At 39.4% G+C, this 24,245-nt stretch overlaps 1 pseudogene; it reads left to right on the forward strand.

The window, feature by feature from the left end:
• The window catches only part of LOC129135412 (protein FRG1-like), a 45,600-nt pseudogene extending 21,646 nt beyond the window's left edge, over positions 1 to 23,954 (forward strand).
• Positions 23,955 to 24,245: the final 291 nt, after the last annotated feature.

Here is a 24,245-nt window from a genome sequence, read left to right on the forward strand (position 1 = left end):
CCTGTTAACTAGCTGGTAGAGTTCATACCTAAAGTCAGTAAATTATGTTAAGAATTTTTTCCAGCTGAGCAAATGAATATGTGTCTAGTTGTAAGAAATCAAGAAGAGGATATAAAATATAATCAGGATATGGACTCTAAAACGGAATAAGCTCTATGTCCTGTAACTTTTTTCACTCGTAATAATACAGCATTCTCACCCTGTTAAATGGAAATTTAGAGCACCCTTAAATTCCAGAATAATTAAAATTGCTATTTGGATTGAAAAGCCCTTAGGCAACATTTACTGAATATTAGGAAATAACTTTTATAAGATTAGAATCCATTTTTTATGGAAACCAAATTTAAAAGTATACATGTTTTAATATAAGTGTTGTGGTAATACAATAACCAAAATTGAACACACAGTTTTAAAGCTTTTTATATTTAGTAGCAGTTGAATATATACGGCATGTTTTACATAGATTAATTTTACTATTTTTCTTTATTTAAAAAAGAGAACCAAATTGAAAGCCGACAGATACTGCAGATGACTGGGATTTTTGTTTCTGTCTTATCTTTTGGTGTTTTTTTTTCTGAATAAAATATTCAGAGGAAATGCTTTTACAGAGTTCTTGAGTTGTTGTGAAATTATTGTTTAGCTAGTAGCTAGTATAACCAGGATTAAACAAGTTTAATCAGGATTCTTCATGGATGTACTTTTTAGCTAACTACAGTTTTTCACATGGAAATGAAACTTACAGTACACATTTAACGTACCACAGAATTTTTTTCTGGATTTCCTGTCCTGAAGCATGAAGTGTACTAGAAACCAATTCTTCCTGCGCTACTTGTGGAATCTTTCTTAATGGATCATAATCTTACTTTACTTTAAACAATAGATGCTTAATCAGTGCCTTTCATAGGAAGTTAGAAACTCCCAATCAAATCAACAAGGCTTTGATTCTACCTCCTAAGTACTACCCAGATCACAGACAATCCAAATATCAGAACTAGGGGGCTGGACAGAGAGGACAAATCATCTATTAGGGAGTGGGACAGAAAGTGGAAACATTACAAAGGAGCAAGTAGGCTCAGAACAGAGGGGAGAGTAGTACTGGGGAAACTCCCTACTGAGGACAGGTTTGCCACAGTGGGTATGTATGTGATGCTTTTGTCCTCGTGGGCTGGAATGGAAGCTGATAAAGAAGTTCAGACGCTACGTGTTGCTTAGGTCTGCTTTGTTGAAGCCTGTCTCTTTCAGAGTTCCTAAACACAATATTCCCGTGGCATCTAATCCCAGTGAGTGCTCCAAATCCAGGCTGTGTATCAGATGCCACGGGAAATTCTGCCTCAGGACTGAGGTTGGTTCAAGCATCTGGATGATGTCAAAAGTCCACGTTGTGTGCTGGCCTAACCTGAAAGACCCTATCTAGTTCTAGCCTTAAATTCCTTCTGTCACCAAATCTAGAGTTACATGGCATCTGTACAAGCTAGGTAGCTGAGGCATGGGATCAGCCCTATAAAGGAGATTTTGGAGCTTTTTTTTGTAGGTCTAGCTTCAACTTGGCACTCCAGTTCCAATAGCTGGACTTTCTCTCATCGTGTGTTCTGATCCTTGGATTGGGAACAAAGTAACCCCTCTGATCCCACAAAGCAGTGGTTCCGGTTCCCAACTGGTGACTATTTTGCCTCCGAGGGGACATTTTTGGTTTTCACAACTGGAATACGGTGTTAGACAGTAGAGGCTAGGGATGCTGCGAAGCATGCGGCAGAATCCTGTTCCGCCCAGAATGCTAACAGTGTCAAGGTTATGAAGCCTTCCCACCCAAGGGCTTGTTCTATTCCTTGCTTTTGCCAGCTCCCTAACCCTTAAACACAACAGTTCAAATCTATATGCATAAGCATCTCCTAGGAACCTGCACGTTTCCAATATCGACTACTGAGACCCATCCGTAGAGATGCAGGCTTAGGAGGTCTAGGATTGGGCTCAAAATTTGCATTTTAACAAGTACTCCAGGTCATTCTGAGCAAGTGATACAAACCACAGAATGAGGAACACCGCCTTCAAGAGACTGAATCTTGCTTCACAACACTAGCTTGGTACCTGAGACCATCTGCCTGCTGACTGGCTTTCCTGGCACAAACATTCTGCATGTAGGCATAGTGTGTTCTTGGACTCTATGTCAACCCATTCACCCTCATGTTCCCTTGGTTCCTGTCCCCAGTCCAGCGAGCAGAACTGATTACAGATCTTGACAACAGAAGATACAGATTTAAAATAACTTGCCTGTTCCCGAGGACTTTATCCACTAGTGAAGCAGGACAAGTGGACAAGGGGAGAGGGTAGGTGTGGGCTCCTTCCCTCTTCCTCCCATTCCACTTTATACAAATCCCAGCTAGACCACTGGGAGAGCAACGGAGGTTAAGAATGACTGCATCTAAATATTGTCATCTGGTCCACTCTTCTTCCATCTTGTACACAAGGATATGAGTTTTGTTTAAAGCACTACTGAAACCAAGATAAACTCTGGCTTAGCATGCCCCTGACGGATCAGTCTAGTAACCTTATCAAAACCAAGATTACCTAAAAGCATTAACCAGAGGAAAAGCTCCCTCACCCCAACCTATGACTGCTCACATTTTTCAGATTGAATCATTTCAATTGTATTTTAAGGTTCATTGACTCTTTTCCACCTCCAAGCTGCTCCTGAACACAACTGATTATTATTTTTTAATTTTGAAAACTTTCTCACTTCTAGAATTTCCACTTGAGCCTGTTATTACTGTAGTTTCTTCTTCTCTGCTGTGATTTCCTATCCATTTATTTTAAAGGTTTTTGGGGTTTTGATTTTAGTAAGAATTACAATAACTAACTACTTTAAAAATCCACACTAATTCCAACATCTGGGTCATCTCGAGGTTAGTCTCTATTGATTGCCTTTTTCTTTGAATATGTTTTTTATATGTTTGATATAATGGGATTGAATTCTGAAGATTGTAAAACTAGATTTTGTTTTGTTCCTCTGAATATTTTGATAATTTTTTGTTGTATTTGTTGTATTTTGTTTGATTTTTTTTCTATTGTATACTTTACAATATATTTTCCTCCAATGGTTTTAACATTTCTATTTCTCAAAATATTTATGTTTATGTTAAAAATTATACAAAGTAGCTTGGTGCAGTGGCTTCCATCTGTAATCCCAGAACTTTTAGAGGCCAAGGCAGGAGGGTCACTCGAGCCCAGGAGCTGGAAACCAGCCTAGACAACAGGGCAAGACGCTTTCTCCACAAAAAATTATTAGGGTGGTGCAAAAAGTAATTGCGGGTTTTGCCATTACTTTCAGTGGCAAAACCCGCAATTACTCTTGCACCAACCTGCTAAAAAATAAGCTGGGTATGGTGGTGGCATGTGCCTGTGGTCTCAGCTATTTGGGAAGTAAAGGCAGAGGTGGGAGAATTGCTTGAGCCCAGGAGTTCCAGACCAGCTGGAGACACTGTCTCTATGAGAAAAAAAAAAAAATTAGCTGGGCCCATGTACCTGTGATACTAGCTACTTGGGAGGGAAAAGCAGAGGTGCCAGAATCACTTGAGCCCAGAAGTTCAAGGCTGCAGGGCACTGTGATTGTGCCACTGCACTCCAGCCTGGGTGATGGAGCACGACCCTGACTCCAAATAATAATAATAATTACAAAAAGGAAAGACCTAGAACACCAGGTTATGGTTAAGTATTCTAAAAATTAGCTGACTTACTCTGTTCTCTATAAAACAGGTTGCCACAGAAAATATAGCATGCCCAGTTAATTTGAAATTTCAGATAAACAAATACTTTTTTCAGTGTAAGTATATCCCATACAATATTTGGGACATGCTTATACTAAAATATTATTCCTTATTTATCTGAAATTGAAATTTAACTGGGTATTACATAATTAGAGCAGCCTGACCATAAAAGATATGTAGGCTGAGCAAAATTCTACTTTAAACTTGAAGCTTTATAATAAATGCATTATTCATCAAGAACTATTATTTACTGAGACCTGTGTAGATCCCCATATTTATCTTTTTAAATGTGGAACTAGGAAAGCTACATAAAGAACATTTATAGAAATAAATGACTGTTCTATAGCTGAAAGGAAAACTCTAGCTTTTATTTTTATCCCCATACTTAAGCTTTATTTTACATTTGTATAAACAATAAAATTACAGCTCAACTTTGGAAGCACAGATCATAATATAAAAATAAAGCAAAGATCCCAGAAACATTTAACAGGCAACAAATCTTTCACATCATCTTACTATAGCAACTAAACATATAATAACTTAGAATGATCCATTAATTATAAGTAAAGAATAAATTATTTTACAAAGCATAACTATTAATATTGACCATCATAAGAGCAAATATTTTAAGTAAAACACCATGAATACTTTACAGAAAGGAGCGAGTTGCAGATACAGTCATTCCTGGATTTCTTTCAACACCAGGCTTTCTTCCCTTTTGACCTGAACTGGGAGTTGAATATTTCCTCTCTGCCCTCTGACCCTCTAGTCTCTGAAGCATCTTTTGTACTAGAGGTATGTGCAGAGACTTCCTGGAAATTTGGATTTGTAAATTGTGCTGTTGTATCTTCTAGGCACTGCAGTGATCCAGATATAGAGCTGTTGCTCTTGCTTGTATAAGTGTAACATGTTGATTCAAAAAAGGAAGTAAAAGGAAGACAGTTGATTACATTTGGCTACTGACATTAATAATAATAAATAATAATTGTACTTGTAATATAAACATCTGAAAGTTTTAGTTATAAGAATGGCTGTCCACATAAGAAAATTATGTAAAAATAATTAATGTCTATTATAATTTATTTAACCAAAGAAAAAGTATAATTTAAAGATGACTCTTTAAGGATCAAATTGCAGCAATTGGTAAAATTAGATATTAGTCATATTTATTAAGTGACACACAGTGATACTGAAGGCACTTATTTCTCAAGAAACATCATTTTTTCCAAAAAAGAACATACTACATCCTAAACATGAAATGAAAATAAGCTTTAATTTTCACCACAGGAGGGCGACAATCAGAGAACTGAGGTAGTACAGATCCATTAGAGGACCATATCCATGAGTCTATCAGTCTCTACTGTAGGACAGAGCAAGAATTTTTAAAGAATCTCGGTGAAGGCTCCTTTTCAAAAAAATACAAAGATTAAAGCCTTTGAAATGTAAATTATTTTTTCCAGTTATTACATTGAGGACAAAGTTATATTGCAAAGTTAAGATTTTTATAACTATACCTAAAATTGATTCTCAGTGACTCCCTTGATCTACATATGTTAAGGAAAAAGTCAAGATGAAGATGTGCTAAATATTTTCCAGTTTTTAGTAATCAGTTTTAATATAAGGTATAACCAAATAATGGTTAATTAAATGACAATGAAAGTATGTTATAGCAGATGCTCACTCATCAACATGCCTTGAAATTAAAGGTTTATAAGGTGCATAAGGGCAAAGTTTTTGATGTTGCCATTACATTCACAAAAGTATCTGAGGCACGTACAGCATGAAGTTCACTAAGTGCTTGCAACATAACCAGCACTAAATTTTGTTGAATAAATACATGAATACTTTTGTATAGCATCTGTTCAAAATCTCTGATGTAAAAATGAAAATAATCTGAAAATATGCAAAATTGAAATTTCCCACATACAGCTGCCAATTCGTACAAACAATAAGATGAATTTCAAAATGAGAACATGACAATAAAATCAAGTTTCAAAATGCCTGGCCTTTTTTTTTTTTTTAGCAAAACCCATGTTCAAAAAAAGGAATAAGACATCAAATGTTTTGAGAACCAAAACTTTACTGCTGCTTTTCTAACACCCTGTTGTTAACCTGAGCACCCATCCTCTTACTGTCAATAACAGATTTTCATCATCAAATACAAGAAACAGGCAGGGCACAGTGGCTCACACCTGTAATCCCAGCACTTTGGGAGGCTGAGGCGGGTGGATCACATGAGGTCAGGAGTTTGAGACAAGCCTGGCCAACATGGTGAAACCTCATCTCTACTAAAAATACAAAAATTATCTGGGTGTGGTGGCAGGCGCCTGTAATCCCAGCTAATCAGGAGGCTGAGGCAGGAGAATCATTTGAACCTGGGAAGTGGAGGGTGCAGTGAACTGAGATCGAGCAACTGTACTCCAGCCTGGGCGACAGAGCAAGACTCTGCCTTAAAAAAAATAAATACACAACATAACAATCTCTGGGACACATTCAAAGCAGTGTGTAGAGGGAAATTTATAGCACTAAATGCCCACAAGAGAAAGCAAGAAAGATCCAAAATTGACAACCTAACATCACAATTAAAAGAACTAGATAAGCAAGAGCAAACACATTCAAAAGCTAGCAGAAGGCAAGAAATAACTAATATCAGAGAAGAACTGAAGGAAATAGAGATACAAAAAACCCTTCAAAAAATTAATGAATCCAGTAGCTGGTTTTTTGAAAAGATCAACAAAATCGATAGACCGCTAGCAAGACTAATAAAGAAGAGAGAAGAATCAAATAGGTGCAATAAAAAATGATAAAGGGGATATCACCACCAATCCCACAGAAATACAAACTACCATCAGAGAATACTACAAACACCTCTAGGCAAATAAACTAGAAAATCTAGAAGAAATGGATAAATTCCTCGACACATACACCCTCCCAAGACTAAACCAGAAAGAAGTTGAATCTCTGAATAGACCAATAACAGGCTCTGAAATTGTGGCAATAATCAATAGCTTACCATCCAAAAAAAGTCCAGGACCAGATGGATTCACAGCCGAATTCTACCAGAGGTACAAGGAGGAACTGGTACCATTCCCTCTGAAACTATTCCATTCAATAGAAAAAGAGGGAATCCTCTCTAACTCATTTTATGAGGCCAGCATCATCCTGATAACAAAGCCTGGTAGAGACACAACCAAAAAAGAGAATTTTAGACCAATATCCTTGATGAACATTGATGCAAAAATCCTCAATAAAATACTGGCAAACCAAATCTAGCAGCACATCAAAAAGCTTATCAACCATGATCAAGTGGGCTTCATCCCTGAGATGCAAGGCTGGTTCAACAGATGCAAATCAATAAATGTAATCCAGCATATAAACAGAACCAAAGACAAAAACCACATGATTATCTCAATAGATGCAGAAAAGGCCTTTGACAAAATTCAACAACATTCATGCTAAAAACTCTCAATAAATTAGGTATTGAAAGGACATATCTCATAATAATAAGAGCTATCTATGACAAACCCACAGCCAGTATCATACTGAATAGACAAAAACTGGAAGCATTCCCTTTGAAAACTGGCACAAGACAGGGATTCCCTCTCTCACCACTCCTATTCAACATAGTGTTGGAAGTTCTGGCCAGAGCAATCAGGAAGGAGAAGGGAATAAAAGGTATTCAATTAGGAAAAGAGGAAGTCAAACTGTCCCTGTTTGCAGATGACATGATTGTATATCTAGAAATCCCCATTATCTCAGCCCAAAATCTCCTTAAGCTGCTAAGCAACTTCAGCAAAGTCTCAGGATACAAAATCAATGTACAAAAATCACAAGCATTCTTATACACCAATAACAGACAAACAGAGAGCCAAATCATGAGGGAACTCCCATTCACAATTGCTTCAAAGAGAATAAAATACCTAGGAATCCAACTCACAAGGGATGTGAAGGACCTCTTCAAGGAGAACTACAAACCATTGCTCAATGAAATAAAAGAGGATACAAACAAATGGAAGAACATTCCTTGTTCATGGGTAGGAAGAATCAGTATCATGAAAATGGCCATACTGCCCAAGGTAATTTATAGATTCAATGCCATCCCCATCAAGATACCAATGACTTTCTTCACAGAATTGGAAAAAACTAGTTTAAAGTTCATGTGGAACCAAAAACAATCCCGCATCGCCAAGTCAATCCTAAGCCAAAAGAACAAAGCCGGAGGCATCACGCTGCCTGACTTCAAACTATACTACAAGGCTACAGTAACCAAAAGAGCATGGTACTGGTACCAAAACAGAGACATAGATCAGTGGAACAGAAAAGAGCCCTCAGAAATAATGCCACTTATCTACAACCATCTGATCTTTGACAAACATGACAAAAACAAGCAATGGGGAAAGGATTCCCTATTTAATAAATGGTGCTGGGAAAACTGGCTAGCCATATGTAGAAAGCTGAACCTGGACCCCTTCCTTCCACCTTATACAAAAATTAATTCAAGATGGATTAAAGACTTACATGTTAGACCTAAAATCATAAAAACCCTAGAAGAGAACCTAGGCAATACAATTCAAGACATAGGCATAGGCAAGGACTTCATGTCTAAAACACCAAAAGCAATGGTAACAAAAGCCAAAATTGACAAATGGGATCTGATTAAACTAAAGAGCTTCTGCACAGCAAAAGAAACTACCATCAGAGTGAACAGGCAACCTGCAGAATGGGAGAAAATTTTTGCAACCTACTCATCTGACAAAGGGCTAATATCCAGAATCTACAATGAACTCAAACAAATTGACAAAAAAACAAAAACAAAAACAAAAAAAATCAAAAAGTGGGCAAAGGATATGAACAGGCACTTCTCAAAAGAAGACATTTATGCAGCCAAAAAACACATGAAAAAATGCTCATCATCACTGGCCATCAGAGAAATGCAAATCAAAACCACAATGAGATATCATCTCACACTGGTTAAAATGGCGGTCATTAAAAATCAGGAAACAACAGGTGCTGGAGAGGATGTGGAGAAATAGGAACACTTTTACACTGTTGGTAGGACTGTAAACTAGTTCACCCATTGTGGAAGTCAGTGTGGTGATTCTTCAGGGATCTAGAACTAGAAATACCATTTGACCCAGCCATCCCATTACTGGGTATATACCCAAAGGACTATAAATCATGCTGCTATAAAGACACATGCACACATGTGTTTATTGTGGCACTATTCACAATAGCAAAGACTTGGAGCCAACCCAAATGTCCAAAAATGATAGACTGGATTAAGAAAATGTGGCACATGTACGCCATGGAATACTATGCAGCCATAAAAAATGATGAGTTCCTGTCCTTTGTAGGGACATGGATGAAGCTGGAAACCATCATTCTCAGCAAACCATCACAAGGACAAAAAACCAAACACCGCATTTTGTCACTCATAGGTGGGAATTGAACAATGAGAACACATGGACAAAGGAAGGGGAACATCACTCTCTGGGGACTGTTGTGGGGTGGGGGGAGGGGGGAGGAATAGCATTAGGAGATACACCTAATGCTAAATGACGAGTTAATGGGTGCAGGACACCAGCATGGCACGTGTATACATATGTAACAAACCTGCACGTTTTGCACGTGTACCCTAAAACTTAAACTATAATAAAAAAATAAAAAGTCAAGAAACAATAGATGCTGGCAAGGCTGTGGAGAAATAAACACTTTTACACTGTTGGTAGAAATGTTAATTAGTTCAATCATTGTGGAAGACAGTTTGGCAATTCTGCAAGGATCTAGAACCAGAAATACCATTTGACCCAGAAATCCCATTACTGGGTATATATCCAAAGGACTATAAATCATTCTATTATAAAGATGCATGCACGTGTATGTTTATAGCGGCACTATTCCCATTAGGAAAAACATGGAATCAATCCAAATGCCCATCAGTGATAGACTGGATAAAGAAAATGTGGTACATACACGCCATGCAATACTGTGCAGCCATAAAAAGGAATGAGATCATGCCTTTTGCACGGTCATGAATGAATCTGGAAACCATCATCTTCAGCAAACTAATACAGGAACAGAAGACCAAACACCACATGTTCTCACTCATAAGTGGGAGCTGAATAATGAGAACACCTGGACACAGGGAGGGGAAGAACACACACTGGGGTCTGTCAGTGGGGACGGGGAGGGAGAGCATCAGGATAAATAGCTAACGCATGTGGGGCTTAATACCTAGGCACCTAGGCGGTGGGTTGATAGGTATAGCAAATCATCATAGTGCACGTTTACCTACGTAACAAACCTGCATCTCCTGCACATGTATCCTGGAACTTAAAATAAAATTAAAAAAAAAAAACAAAAAGAAAACAGAAGAGTACTGAAAATTGGCTCACAGTTCCACAGCCTGTACAGCAAGCATGATGCTGACATCTGCTCAGCTTCTGGGGAGGACTCAGGAAACTTAACAATCATGGTGGAAGGGAAAGCAAGAGCAGGAGGAAGAGAGAAAGGGGGAAGGTCCTACACACTTTAAAAAACAAGATCTCATGAGAACTCTATCACAAGAGCAGCGCTAGGGGGATTATCCTTATCCATTAGAAACTGCTCCCATGGATCAGCCACCTCCCAGCAGGCCCCATCTCCGACAGTGGGAACCACTGGAGGCTGCTCCCATGGACCAGCCACCTTCCAGCAGGCCCCTTCTCCGACACTGGGAACCACTGGAAATTGCTCCCATGGACCAGCCACCTCCCAGCAGGCCCCATCTCCGACACTGGGGATTACATTTCTATAGAAGTTTCCAATAATTTTGGAACACATACTAATAATATATTTATAAAAATACAGTCCAAAGTACACCAAACACCATTCACTCTCCTATTTGAAAGTTTTCCCTCTTCTAATATCACAATCTCCAGCGTCATTAATCAGAATCCTGCATTTAAGGGCATCTATTAAATTTTATAGCTGATTATAAAACCATCATTTAAAGAGGACCAAAATGAGACAACAATTGTCTGTGGATGATAAAAACATTAAGGGTAGCCACAGTTAAACACACGAACAACAGCCTTTAAAGTAGAATTTGCTGTAGAGCCTATTATGAGGGAAATATTTTTAGTTATTACCTCTTTTATTCTAAACCATGGAAAAAGGGACTATCAAATTAAGTCCTTCTAGAAGAGTGAAGGGCTCCTGGCAATGTTTTCTTTAATCCATGATGTGGGATAAAGGGAGTTTTGACTGATTATGAGGCAATGTATATACCACTAAAGTTTCAACACCCTAAAAGGGAAAAAAGGGGGTGAGAGAAGTCCTGGAAGAACCAGATGGAGCCGTAGCAGAAGATGATTTCAATCCACTGACCCCTGAATTGTGGGCTGGTTGTGCTGCATCGCTCTGTGACTTATGGTTCTGCCGCAACAAAGATCTAATTCCCAGGGTTGTAGGAAAAGACACCTGCGGTACCCCTGAGGCACAGAGAAGGGATAAATCCAAACCTGACTTAAGTCTAGGGTTCTTAAACCACACAATCTGCTCACAAGGAGGACCTTAACTCTGAAGACACTGATTTGGGGCTGTTTCAAAGAAAGAAATTATAAATATGAGTGGGAAAGAGAACAACCTTCCCCGTATCCAGCGGCAAAAAAATGAGGGAAAGGGAAGGAAGGAAGTAAGGAGGGAAGGAAGGAGAGAGGGAAGGAAGGAAGGAAGCAGGGAGGGAGGTAGGGATGGAAGGAAGGAAGGAAGGAGAGAGGGAAGGAAGGAATGAAGGAAGGAAGGAGAGAGGAAAGGAGGGCAGGAAGGAAGGAAAGAAGGAAGAGAGGGAAGGAAGGAAGGAGGGAGGGAGGGCAGGAAGGAAGGAAAGAAGGAAGAGAGGGAAGGAAGGAAGGAGGGAGGGAGGGAAGGAAGGAGGGAAGGAAGAAAGGAAGGAAAGAGGGAAGGAGAAGGAAGCCAGGAAGGAAGGAAGGATGGAAAGAGGGAAGGAAGGAAATATGGAAAGAAGGAAGGAAGGAAGGAAGGGAAGGAACTTGGATATGCACAAAAACAAAATTTAAATTAAAACGGAAGTCTATCATCTGCCCTAATTGGACATGTACTATTTTCTAAAACAATTTATACAGTCCAAAGATAAAAGGGTGCTGATTGGTATTTGTAACTCTCCAGCATATATTCTGAATCAATTTTAACATCTGCTGAAATCTACCAATTGGCATACCTTCACAAACTTAATCAGTACTGGAGCTCAAACTTTGTTATACCTGAGATTTCACTAAATTTAAACATTGCATCCCCTAATCCTAGCAGAGTAACTGCATATAGAATAGAGGACACATAGTTATGCCTCACATTTTTTACCTTGACTAAATTTCCCGTAGTCGTAGAAGCCTTTGTCCATAGGGGACCTGGATGCTCTGACCTAATGAGTAACAAATTGATATTAAATCATTTGCACTTACACATTGACTTCACCAAATGTAACCTTACAGAACTCCCTCTCCTGTTTTTTTTTAAATTTGATTTATTTTTAATTTTTCATTTTTTTAGAGATGAGGTTTTGCTCCACTACCCCGGCTGAATGAAGTGTGGTGGCACAATCAGAGCTCACTGCTGCCTTGAACTCCTGGGCTCAAGCAATCCTCCCATTTTAGCTTTCCAAGTAGCTGGGATTACAGGCATGCACCAACACAGCCAATTAAAAAAAATTATAGAAGTGGAGTCTTGCTATGTTGCTTAGGCTGGTCTCTAACTTCTGGCCTCAAGCAATCCTCCTGCCTCTGCCTACCAAAGTGCTGGGATTACAGGTGTGGGCCATCGTGCCCAGCCTCCCCATCTTGATAAATTAGCAAATATGGTCCAACATAAATTACAACATGACTTCAAATAAATAAAACTTATTATATAAGACCTAATTAATTAGTGAAGGGGTGATAATTCTCATTGCTTCAACGTTTAGCAGTAGAATTTGGCCTTTTCTTAAACCTGCAAAGAATAAATGGTGTTTCACAGTGGATTGCTGTAATGTGACTGCAGTGCTCCCATCCATTAAGGCCCTCGTACCCAATGCCTAATATTGTGGGTTTTTTTTTAAAATTTCAATAGGTTTTTGGGGAATATGATGGTTTTTTTTTTATTTCAATAGGTTTTTGGGAAACAGGTGGTGTTTGGTTACAGGAATAAGTTCTTTAGTGGCGATTTCTGAGATTTGTGGTGCACCTATCACCCAAGCAGTGTACACTGTACCCGATGCGTAGTGTTTCATCCCTCACTGCACCCACCCCACCACTGCCAGCCTTTCCCTGAGTCCCCGAAGACCATTGTATCATTCTTATGCCTTTACATCCTCATAGCTTAGCTCTCACTTATGAATGAGAACACACAATGTTTGGTTTTCCATTCCTAAGTTGCTTCACTTAGAATAATGGTGTCCAGTTTCATCCAGGTTGCTATGAATGCATTATTTCATTCCATCTTATGGCTGAGTAGTATTCCATGTGGTAAATATTTATACCACATTTTATTTATCCACTTACTGATTGATGGGCATTTAGGCTGGTTTCAAATTCTTCCAATTGCATATTGTGCTGCTATAAACATGCGTGTGCAAGTATCTTTTTCATATAATGGTTTATTTTCCACTGAGTAGGTACCCAGGAGTGGAATTACTGGATGAAATGATAGATCTGCTTTTAGTTCTTTGGAAATCTCCTCACTGTTTTCCATAGCTGTTGTGCTAGCTTACATTCCCTCCAGAAAGTGTAAAAGTATTCCCTTTTTACCACATCCATGCCAACATCTATTAATTTTTGATTTTTTGATTATGACCATTCTTGCAGGAGTGAAGGGGTATCATATTGTATTGTGGTTTTGATTTGCATTTCCCAGATAATTAGTTATGTTGAGCATTTTTTCATGTGTTTGTTGGCCAGTTGCTTATCTTCTTTTGAGAATTGTCTGTTCATGTCCTTAGCCCACTTTTTGATGGGATGTTTTTCTTGCTGGTTTGTTTGAGTTCCTTGCAGATTCTGGGTATTAGCCCTTTAATCAGAAGTACAGATTGCGAAGATTTTCTCCCACTCTGTAGGTTATCTGTTTACTCTGCGGATTATTTCTCTTACTGCGCAGAAGCCTTTGAGTTTAATTAAGTCTCATCTATTTATCTTTGTTTTAGTTGCTTTTGCTTTTTGGGTTATTGATCATGAAGTCTTTGCCTAAGCCAATGTCTAGAAGGGTTTTTCCAATATTGTCTTCTAGAATTTTTATGGTTTCAGATATTAGATTTAAGTCCTTGATCCATCTTGAGTTGATTTTTGAATAGGGTGAGAAATGAGCATCCACTTTCATTCTTCTATGTGTGGCTTGCCATTTATCTCAGCACCATTTGTTGAATAGGGTATTCTTTCTCTGCTTTATGTTTTTGTTTGTTTTGTTGAAGATTAGATGACTGTAAGTATTTGGCTTTATTTCTGGGTTCTCTATTATGTTCCATTGATCTATATGGCTATTTTTATACCAGTACCATGCTGTTTTGGTGACTATGGCCTTCTAGTATAGTTTGAAGTCAGCTTCTAGATTTGTTCTTTTTGCTTAGTCTTGCTTTGGCTATACGGACTCTTTTTTGGTTCTAGGCTTTTACTACCTTAAGATATGTCCCTTCTATATCTTTTTTAGTTCCATGTGAATTTTTGTAGTTCTGTGAAGACTGATGTTGGTACTTTAATGGGGATTGCATTGAGTTTGTAGATTGCTTTTGGCAGTATGGTATTTTCACAATATTGATGTTACCCATCCGTAAGCATGGGATGTGTTTCCATTTGTTTGTTTCTATGATTTCTATCAGCAGTGTTTTGTAGTTTTCCTTGTAGAGGTCTTTTGTCTCTTTGGTTAAGTACTCTGGATATAATTAAGATTTTGTCTGCAAAGATTGCATGCAATTGACAATTATAGGAATATACTATTATAATTATAGGAATTATAATATTCCTAAGGTTTTTATTGCAGCTATTGTAAAAGGGGGTGAGTTTTTAATATAATTCTCAGCTTGTTCACTATTACTGTATAGCAGAGCCACTGACTTGTGTACATTAATTTTGTATCCTGAAACTTTGCTGAATTCATTTACCAGTTCTAGTAGCTTTTGGGATGAGTCTTTAGGGTTTTTTAGGTATACGATCATGTCATCAGCAAAGAGTGACCGTTCGATTTCCTCTTTACCGATTTGGATGCCCTTTATTTCTCTTATCTGATTGTTCTGGCGAGGACTTCTAGTACTGTGTTGAATAGAAGTGGTGAAAGTTGGCATCATTGTCTTGTTCCAGTTCTCAGGGGGAATGCTTTCAACTTTTCCCCATTCCATATAATGTTGGCTGTGTTTGTCATATATGGCTTTTATTACCTTAAGGTATGTCCCTTCGATGTTGATTTTGCTGAGGGTTTTAATCACAAAGGGATTCTGGATTTTGTCAAATGCTTTTTCTATGTCAGTTTTGCTGAGGGTTTTAGGCATAAAGGGATGCTGGATTTTGTCAAATCCTTTTTCTGCATGTATTGAGATGATCTTGTTATTTTTGTTTTTAATTCTATTTATATGGTGTATCACATTTATTGACTTGCAGATATTTAACCATCCTGCATCCCTGATTTGTCTTCAGATCGTATACATCTTTCGCCTTATGATGGTTAATTTTATTTGCCAAGTTGAGTTGCCTAGATATTTGGTTAAACACTCTGGATGTGTCTGTGAGGGTGTTCCTTGATGAGATGAACATTTGAATATGTAGACTTAGTAAAGTAGTTGCCCTCCCCAGTGTGAGTGGGCCTCATCCAATCCATTAAAACCCAAATAAAACACAAGGGTAGAGGAAGAGAGAATTCACGCTCTGATGATTTCAGAGCTGAGACGTAGATCTTCTCTCGCCTTTGAAGTAAGACGTGGACTGTAACTTACGCCATCAGCTTTCCTGGTTCTCAGGACTTTAGGCTTGGACTGGAACTCCAACATTGGCAGTCCTGTGTCTCCAGCTTGCTGACTGCAGGTCCTGGGACTTCTTAGCCTTCATAACCACATGAGCCAATTTCCTATAATAAACCTATATATATTCATGCAACTGATAAATATTTTGTTGTTACAGATTTGGCTACCATGTTCTTTTTGTGCCTATTTTAACAGAGTCTCAGTCATAGCCTGCCTTCATCTCTGAAGGGACCAGGCGACCCACGGAGTGCCTCGGCAGCCTTGTTATTGCATGCAATCTTCACAGACAAGATCTCACTGCAACCAGGTTTCTACAGGAGCACAGGTGTGACATTATACTGATGACATCATTCTCAGAGAAAATTCATTTTACGCACTAAGGACACACAGATACAAGGAGGCTTACACAAAGGGAATGGACCTTTCCACAACACAGATGTGCAAGGTCCTGCCACTTTGCTTCAATTCCTGAAAATTCCTTGGTAAACATGGAGCTGCTCTATTCCTGAAACTTTCAAGAAATAGTTATTGATCCTCTCAGCGTCCACAATGTTAATACAAGCCCAACATTCTTTAATTTGTGTTTTGTTTTTTGGAGGCACAGTCTTGCTCTGTCACCCAGGCTGGTATGAAGTGGCACGATTTCAGCTCACTGCAGCCTCGACCTCCTGAGCTCTAGCAATTCTCCCATCTCGGCCTTCCAAGTAGTTAGGACTGCAGGTGTGTGCCACCACACTCAGCTAATTTTGTTTATTTTTTTTGTAGAGAAAAGGTCTCGCTATGTTACCCAGACTGGTCTCAAACTCCTGGGCTGAAGCGATCCTCTTACCTCGGCCTCCCAAAGTTCTGGGATTACAGGTGTCAGCCACTGTTCCCAGCCCTTTAATTCTTTACTTGGGGTTCAGGTGACAACATATTTCTTATTTACAAATCTTACTTAATCTCACTGATGCTTTCTGTCATTAGCTAACTGATCCACCTTGAATGAAGCCTCCTCCAACAAGTCTGGAATCTGTCCGAATCTAAATTAACAGGTGCGCCTATGAATTCCCTCAGAGAACACACTGTGGATGCTTTAGCAACCTCTTACCATGCCTCCTGAAGTATCTGGATTGCATATGGTAGCCATAAGTAGTCCATGGGCTTCTGATGTGAAAAACAAACCTGCCCCTTTTCACTGTGTTCTGTACAGCATCAGGGCAGTGATTGCTGACCACATACTGGACCCTCTGGAAACAGAGGACTCTGCATCCATGTCCACAAGCCTTCATGCCCATCTGGCCATCAGGCCTTGGGAAGCAGCACCCCACAGCCTTGGCACAGCTGCAGAGACCTCCTTGCCTCAGGATGGAGTCAAACCTGGACCCCCTGCCATTCTCATCTGCAGGAAACACTGGCCTCCTTCATTCTCAGGCTGTGTTGTTGGAAGTCACCCGTCTCCGAGGTGACTCAGTGGAGCTCAGTGGGATGTTGTTGCGGTCTTCCCTCCCTTAGCCAGGATGTCCCTGATAAAGGATGACACCCAAGCCTCAGCACAATTGGCCAAACTTGAGGTGGTCATCTCAGCACTGATGCTGGGCCAACAATTAGCCCCATTTTTACATTTTTACAAATTTTTGGCAATTGCCAAGAATTCTCCACCTTCCCTCCCCATTGAATTAAAGAAACTTCTTGCCTCATGGATACTCAGAATACAATCAAGGTAACAGATGCCTTTTTTTTTTAACGAAGGACACAGTATGGATCTCACAGGGACACTCCTTATCCCCTGCAGAGTTCCTGACACTACTGATGGTGACCAAGGCAACATTTCATCAGAAAACACAGTGCTAGGCTTGTGAAAGTGTCTAATAGGGCTTCCACTGCCCCTATAAGCTGCAGGCAGCTGCTTTAGTTGAGAGATAGACTGAGCTTCTCAAAGAATTCCTATTTAAGTTACAAAGCAGCGAGTGGATGCCCTGCTGGGTTCCACTGTTGCCACAGGCTTTGATGACTCTAAGTTCATGCTTCTTAGGAAAGTGCACTTTTTACACCAATGCTACACAGTTCCCTCAGTTGCCTTTACTGGACATCAAGGAGTTCACATTTTTGACAACCATTCAGTCCTGGACTGTCCAACGGGTGGAGGTAGCTCCGTACAGGAAGCTGCCTGCTGCGTGTGGATCAGTAATATCAGACTTGCCCAACAACTCACTGGAGACATGAAAACCAATGCATGGGGGATGCATGACGTCACCCAAATAATTATGAACACTCTTGTGCTGCCAGAGACCCCAGATCTCTAAACCAATGCATGGAGAATGCATGACATCACCCAAATATTTACAAACACGCTTATTCTGCCAGAGACCCCAGATCACTTTTCCTGCCTCCTGCTAAATAAATGGGGGCAGTAGCTTTGCATCGGCTTCCACATTACATTACTCATAACTGTGGCCTTCCTAATCTCTCATGTCCCTAAACACTTATTACAATGTCTCAGCAGCTTTCGCTCAGCCTCTCAGAATATTAGTCATTACGAAAATAAATGTCTGATGTTAAAGCATCAGGGATCAATTGTATTGTGACACCTAAAATTTCATGCAGCACCCCACCATGTCCTCAGCCTAATGGCTTTCATGCCCCCACCAGACTGCAAAACTCTGAATTAGTCAAGCACATCCCTGCAGGGACGAGGGGTTACCCCACCCTCTGATTTCTACCAAGCCTGCCTCCCACACCCTCTGTTCTAGAGTGCAACCCTGGGTAGACCTGCATAAATACAGTGTCATCCCCCACTGGGCTGAATATGTGTGATGAGTAAATTACTGGGAATTTCGTCTGCTCAGTGTTTGTTTTGTCTGCAGCCATTCCCAGAATTCTAGGGCAAGACTAGCTTCTTCGCCAATGGGGTGAACAGGAAGGAACCCAAGTGGGAATTGCGTTTTAAAAAAAATCCCTTCCCACCCTCTTAATTATGTAATGCACGCATTTTTATAGCTTTTTTGCTCATTCCATTACCTGAGGTCAGCCACTGATATTTAACCCCTCCTTAGCCTCGGAGGAGGGCAGAGGAGCACTGGTCATATTGATTTTGCTAGCGGTGACATGATTTCCTCCTGTGCCACTCAAATTCTCTCCTTCTTTAACTTGATGCTCAGTAGGTTGTGTTTCACTCGTCTTTGCAGATTGTTAGGAAGATGAGAATCAGCTTTCATTTGTGGTGTTGCCATAGAGAAGACTCCATGGTAATCTCTTTGCACAGTCAACTTTTTCTTTTCCCCCAGAAATTGCAAATTCTTATGTCAGAGACAGCTTTCTGGAGTCTGCAAACATAGATTATCGTCTCTCTTTTGATGGTAAATTTCTTATATCCCCACCAACAATGAAATACTTACATATAATTTTGGCATGTCATATTGATTGCCAACTACACGTAAGAACATTCCTTGATTTTAAATCTAGACTAATTATGAAAATTAAGGTAGTCACAAAAAATTATTGTGTACAAATTTATAGACCTTAGGATTAAATGAGTTACTATTAACTAATATTTATTGTGCAGTCAGTGTATGGCAGAAGCTTACTATGTACTATTTCATTTTATACTTAAAACAATATTCTATGCAAAATGCTATAATTTCCCCATGCCTCCAATTTGGACATGATAAAACTGGGTCTCGTAAACTTTTCACCCCAGAGTTCTCTGCTTAGTAAGAAGTAGAAGTAAGTCTAAACCTAAGTTATCTGATTTCAGAGCCCATATAGTTAAATGCTCTAAATGCAGATTCCCATGGTGATGGTGACTATGACAGCCTGTCACATGATGTAGGACAGTGCTTCCCTGTAACATGTGCAAGATTCCTGTGATGATGGTGACTGTGAGAGCCTGTCAGATACGATGCAGGACAGTTCTTTCCTGTAACATGCACAAGATTCCCGTGATGATAGTGATTATGAGAGCCTGTCACATATGATGTAGGACAGTGCTTCCCTGTAACATGCGCAAGATTCCCCTGATGATGGTGACTATGAGAGTCTGTCAGATACGATGTAGGACAATGCTTCCCTGTAACATGCACAAGATTCCCATGATGATGGTGACAATGAGAGCCTGTCACATACGATGTTGGACAGTGCTTCCCTGTAACATGAGCAAGATTCCCATGACTATGGTCATAGGAATGGTGACTATGACAGCCTGTCACATATGATGTTCGACAGTGCTTCCCTGTAACATGCGCAAGATTTCCATGATGATAGTGACTATGAGAGCCTGTCACATATGATGTAGGACAGTGCTTCCTTGTAACATGCCCAAGATTCCTGTGATGATGGTGACTGTGAAAGCCTGTCACATATGATGTTGGACAGTGCTTCCCTGTAACATGCACAAGATTCCCATGATGATGGTGACTATGAGAGCCTGTCAGATACTATGTAGGACGGTGCTTCCCTGTAACATGCACAAGATTTCCATGATGATGATGACTATTTGAGCCTTTCACATATGATGTAGGACAGTGCTTCCCTGTAACATGCACAAGATTCACCCTGGAATCTTATTAAAATGCAAACTCATAGACCACACTTTGACTAGCTAAGACAAGAGCATTTAAATGGATGTCCAGGTGACAGTGCTAAGATCCTACTGTTCATGTGGGCACTGGCTCACCATATGAATGAAACTTAGGACCTCCAGTTCCTGCTGGAAAAGAAATACAGATACATAGGATGTGACTGTGCATATGGAATATCTGTTGTGTTCTCGACATTGTACTAGACACTAGAGATAAAAAGTCAAATATCCCTTGCCTCTTTCTGAAAGGAGCTTCCTACACAGTGGCTTCTGACTGCAGTGTATATTTTCTCTTCTGTCCTGGGTGGGTGAGCTCTATCTCAATGTTGGTAACTGAACACTGCCCAGTGGGTTTGACGGGGGAGACCATAGCTGGCTGCGCTCCCACATAGCTATGACCATAGCATAGCTCATGATGCCATTTCCGCCTTGTCAAAAGGCTCCCTCCAGTATCATACACACTCTTCATGATTATAAATTCTTCCTCCTTCCACTAAATGTTCCCAAATCTTGCAAAGATAAAAACATAAACCACATTCTTGTCATATTAGTTATATATTAATGATGAAAGTTCCTTACTTTTCTTTCTTTCTTTTTTTTTTTGCGACGGAGTCTCGCTCTGTCCCCAGGCTGGAGTGAAGTGGCCAGATCTCTGCTCACTGCAAGCTCCGCCTCCCGGGTTCATGCCATTCTCCTGCCTCAGCCTCCCGAGTAGCTGGGACTACAGGGACCCACCACCACACCTGGCTAATTTTTTTGTATTTTTAGTGGAGACGGGGTTTCACCATGTTAGCCAGGATGGTCTTGATCTCCTGACCTTGTGATCCGCAAGCCTCGGCCTCCCAAAGTGCTGGGATTACAGGCATGAACCACCACACCCAGCCCAAGTTCCTTACTTTTCATGTGTTTAATATTTTTTCCCAATTTATAGAATATATTGATTAAGAATAAATTTTAGCCATGCACATCTATTACAAACTTCACGATATACTTTGCTATTTTTATATTTCTTATACTCTTATAAAATGTGTGTTCTGGACTCACGTTGGCTTCCATTTCTTCCCTCTGGCTTCTATTACTTTAGGTTATGAGCAGAGATGGACGAGGTGGCTACTGTAATGGATCAAGGCTATGAGCAGAGATGGATGAGGCATCGGCTGTAATGGATTAAGGCTATGAGCATCTTGTGAAATAGGATGTTAAATCTATAAATGTCAGAATGAATCCAAACTTACCAATTCAAAATTGGATTGTAAAACAGCTCAAAAAAGACTGAAAACACAGCTCTACACTTCAGGAGGCTGAGGCAGGCAGATTGCTTAAGTTCAAGAGTTGGAGACAAGTCTAGGAAACATGGAAAAACCGTCTCTACAAAATATATATATATATTTAATGAGCTGGGTATGATGGTATGAGCCTGTGGTCCCAGCTTTTCAGGAGTCTGAGGTGAGAGGATTGCTTGAGCCCAGAAGGTAGAGGCTGCAGTGAGCTCTGATCACGCCACTGCATTCCAGCCTAGGTGACAGAGTGAGACCCGTCTCAAAAACAAACAAACAAAAATAACAAACAAAAACAGCTCTAAACGAAAGTGGCTAGAAAAGTAGCTCAAGTTGTTCCTGTCTGGTTAAATAGAAACATAAATGAATTACTTATTTGCCCCAGTGGCTTCATAATGCTGAGAGCAAAGTCAATTATTCTAGCAGGTTCTAGAAAACTTTATCATATCATGGGGTTCAATGAAAATATCAAATCATAAATATAATAATCAAATCTGAAAGTGAATCTAGTTTCAAAGACCTCAAAAGCCAGTGTTTAGGAAGCTCTTTTCAGATAGAGACAAGGGATTATTTGACTTCTTATCTCTGTTGTCTAGCACAATGTCCAGAACACAACAGATATTCCATATGCACAGTCACATCCTATGTATGTGTATTTCTTTTCCAGCAAAGACTAGAGGTCCTAAGCTTTGTTTATATGGTGAGCCAGTGCCCAAATGAGCAGGAGAATCTTAGCACAGTCACCTACACACTCATTTCAATGCTCTGGCCCCTTATCCAAGCTAGTCGAAGTGTGGTCTATGGTTTTTCATTGCAAGGGATCCCCGGGTGAATCTTGTGTCTGTCAAAGGAGGAGAAGCACTGCCCTCAAAATATAGAAAAGGTGAACTAATTTATTCAGGCAGCCTGGCTATTTATTTATGTATTTATTTATCTTGTTGATGGGAAGATTCAAATTGACATACACAATCACCCTCATAAGGATTTCAGGTAAAAAACAAACAAAGATTTAGATATCAGATGTGTTTTACAATTACCGCACCATTCTTTTTACTACAGAATCTAGTAGCATATTTCCAATAGATCTAGGTGAAAATTTCTATCTCATGACCCTTCTGTCAGTATTTTTAAAATTGGATACTCTATTAGTGGCCAAATTGAATCTCTTACAGACATCTCACTCAAACTGCAGTCATACTTTCCAATAGGCCCTGTAAAAATCCTTCTTCTGGAGCAACCTAATATATTTATCCACCTCTTTAGACACTTAGGTAAGTATAATAATACAAGTTTTGTGTGTGTGTGTGTGTATTGTGTACCTTGTGGCCTTTTGTCCAGTTTCTGCAACACCTGACGCTGAGGCAAGTTTAATGTAAATAACGTCCAGCAATGTTAGAAATGTTGACTTTTATTTGCCCATCAGGGAAAAAAAAGGTGAATGTTAATGTAGAGGAAATTTTCATTCTGGAAAAAATGCCTACTGTTTGAATATTACTTTCATGCTTTCCACAGATATTATACACAGATATTATATTGCAAGGATTATGTTTCAAAGTCATCAAAAATAGAAAATACATTTTATATTTCTAGTTGAAAATAATAACAGTAATTAGCCTACCTTTGAGGAAATGTGATAAAAATACTAATGACCATCACAACTCATTAAAAGCATAAAATGTGCAATGATTTAAACTACATGTTCTTTCTATGAATCTGCGTAGAAATGTAGACACATTTGATAAATGCTATTTAAAGTCTGAGTGCTTTGGTTAATGATTCATCTATAAGTTGAAGGGATTACTTTTATCTGCCTTCACAGTGAGAATTAGATTTCTGTTCTTTATAAAGCAGGGAATACAGATTGTGCATGGAGTAAAAACATTCAATCCTTAATAATGATGGTAGCTGCGCTGCAGAAAAGAAAGCCTGTCAGAGTAACGTGTTCAGTTTTACATCATAATCAGAGTGTGTCCATCTCTGTTGAAAGCAGAATTAAAAACGACTTCAACATTTTTAAAATAATAGACGAAAAACATCTCAAAGTCACTTTTAAAATTTGAATTGACGATTCCACATAACAGGAAAAGGACCAGGAACATCTTAAATACTTCTCGATGGAAGTGATGTTTTAAGTGTAATTTCATCAAGGAGAAGTTTTTCCAGAAAGTCTTTTGACCTCAGTAAGAAGCTTATTTACTCTGGTAAATAGTTTCTAGTAAGATGAGAAAGACTTGATTTTTTAAAAAACAATTAAAAATTTACATTGTTTATTCTAATGTTGTGATTTCGAAAGTACTACCTTTGCCCTTATAGTTACGCATGTATATTTATATGCATTTTCTTGGTTCATTCAAATGCCAATAAAATACTTTACTATCCAGGCCCCTTGAAAACCAAATTAATTTCTAAAAGTGAGGATTGAATGTATGCTGTGAGGTGTGCGCAGGTGTATGCATGTGATGTGTATGTATGGTGTGTGTATGTGGTCTGTGTGTGTAGTAGGTTCATGGGGTATGTATGTGTGTGGTGTGTATTGTGGGTGTTATGTATGTATACTGTGTGTAGTTTGTGGGTGGTGCATGGTGTGTATATGTGCTGTGTTTGTGGTGTATGTGTGTGTGGTGTGTGTATACTATGTGTGGTGTGGTGTGCGTGTGATGTGTGTGTGTGCA

This window comes from Pan troglodytes, chromosome 21 (assembly GCF_028858775.2).
Source record: "Pan troglodytes isolate AG18354 chromosome 21, NHGRI_mPanTro3-v2.0_pri, whole genome shotgun sequence".
Taxonomy (NCBI): Eukaryota; Metazoa; Chordata; class Mammalia; order Primates; family Hominidae; genus Pan; species Pan troglodytes.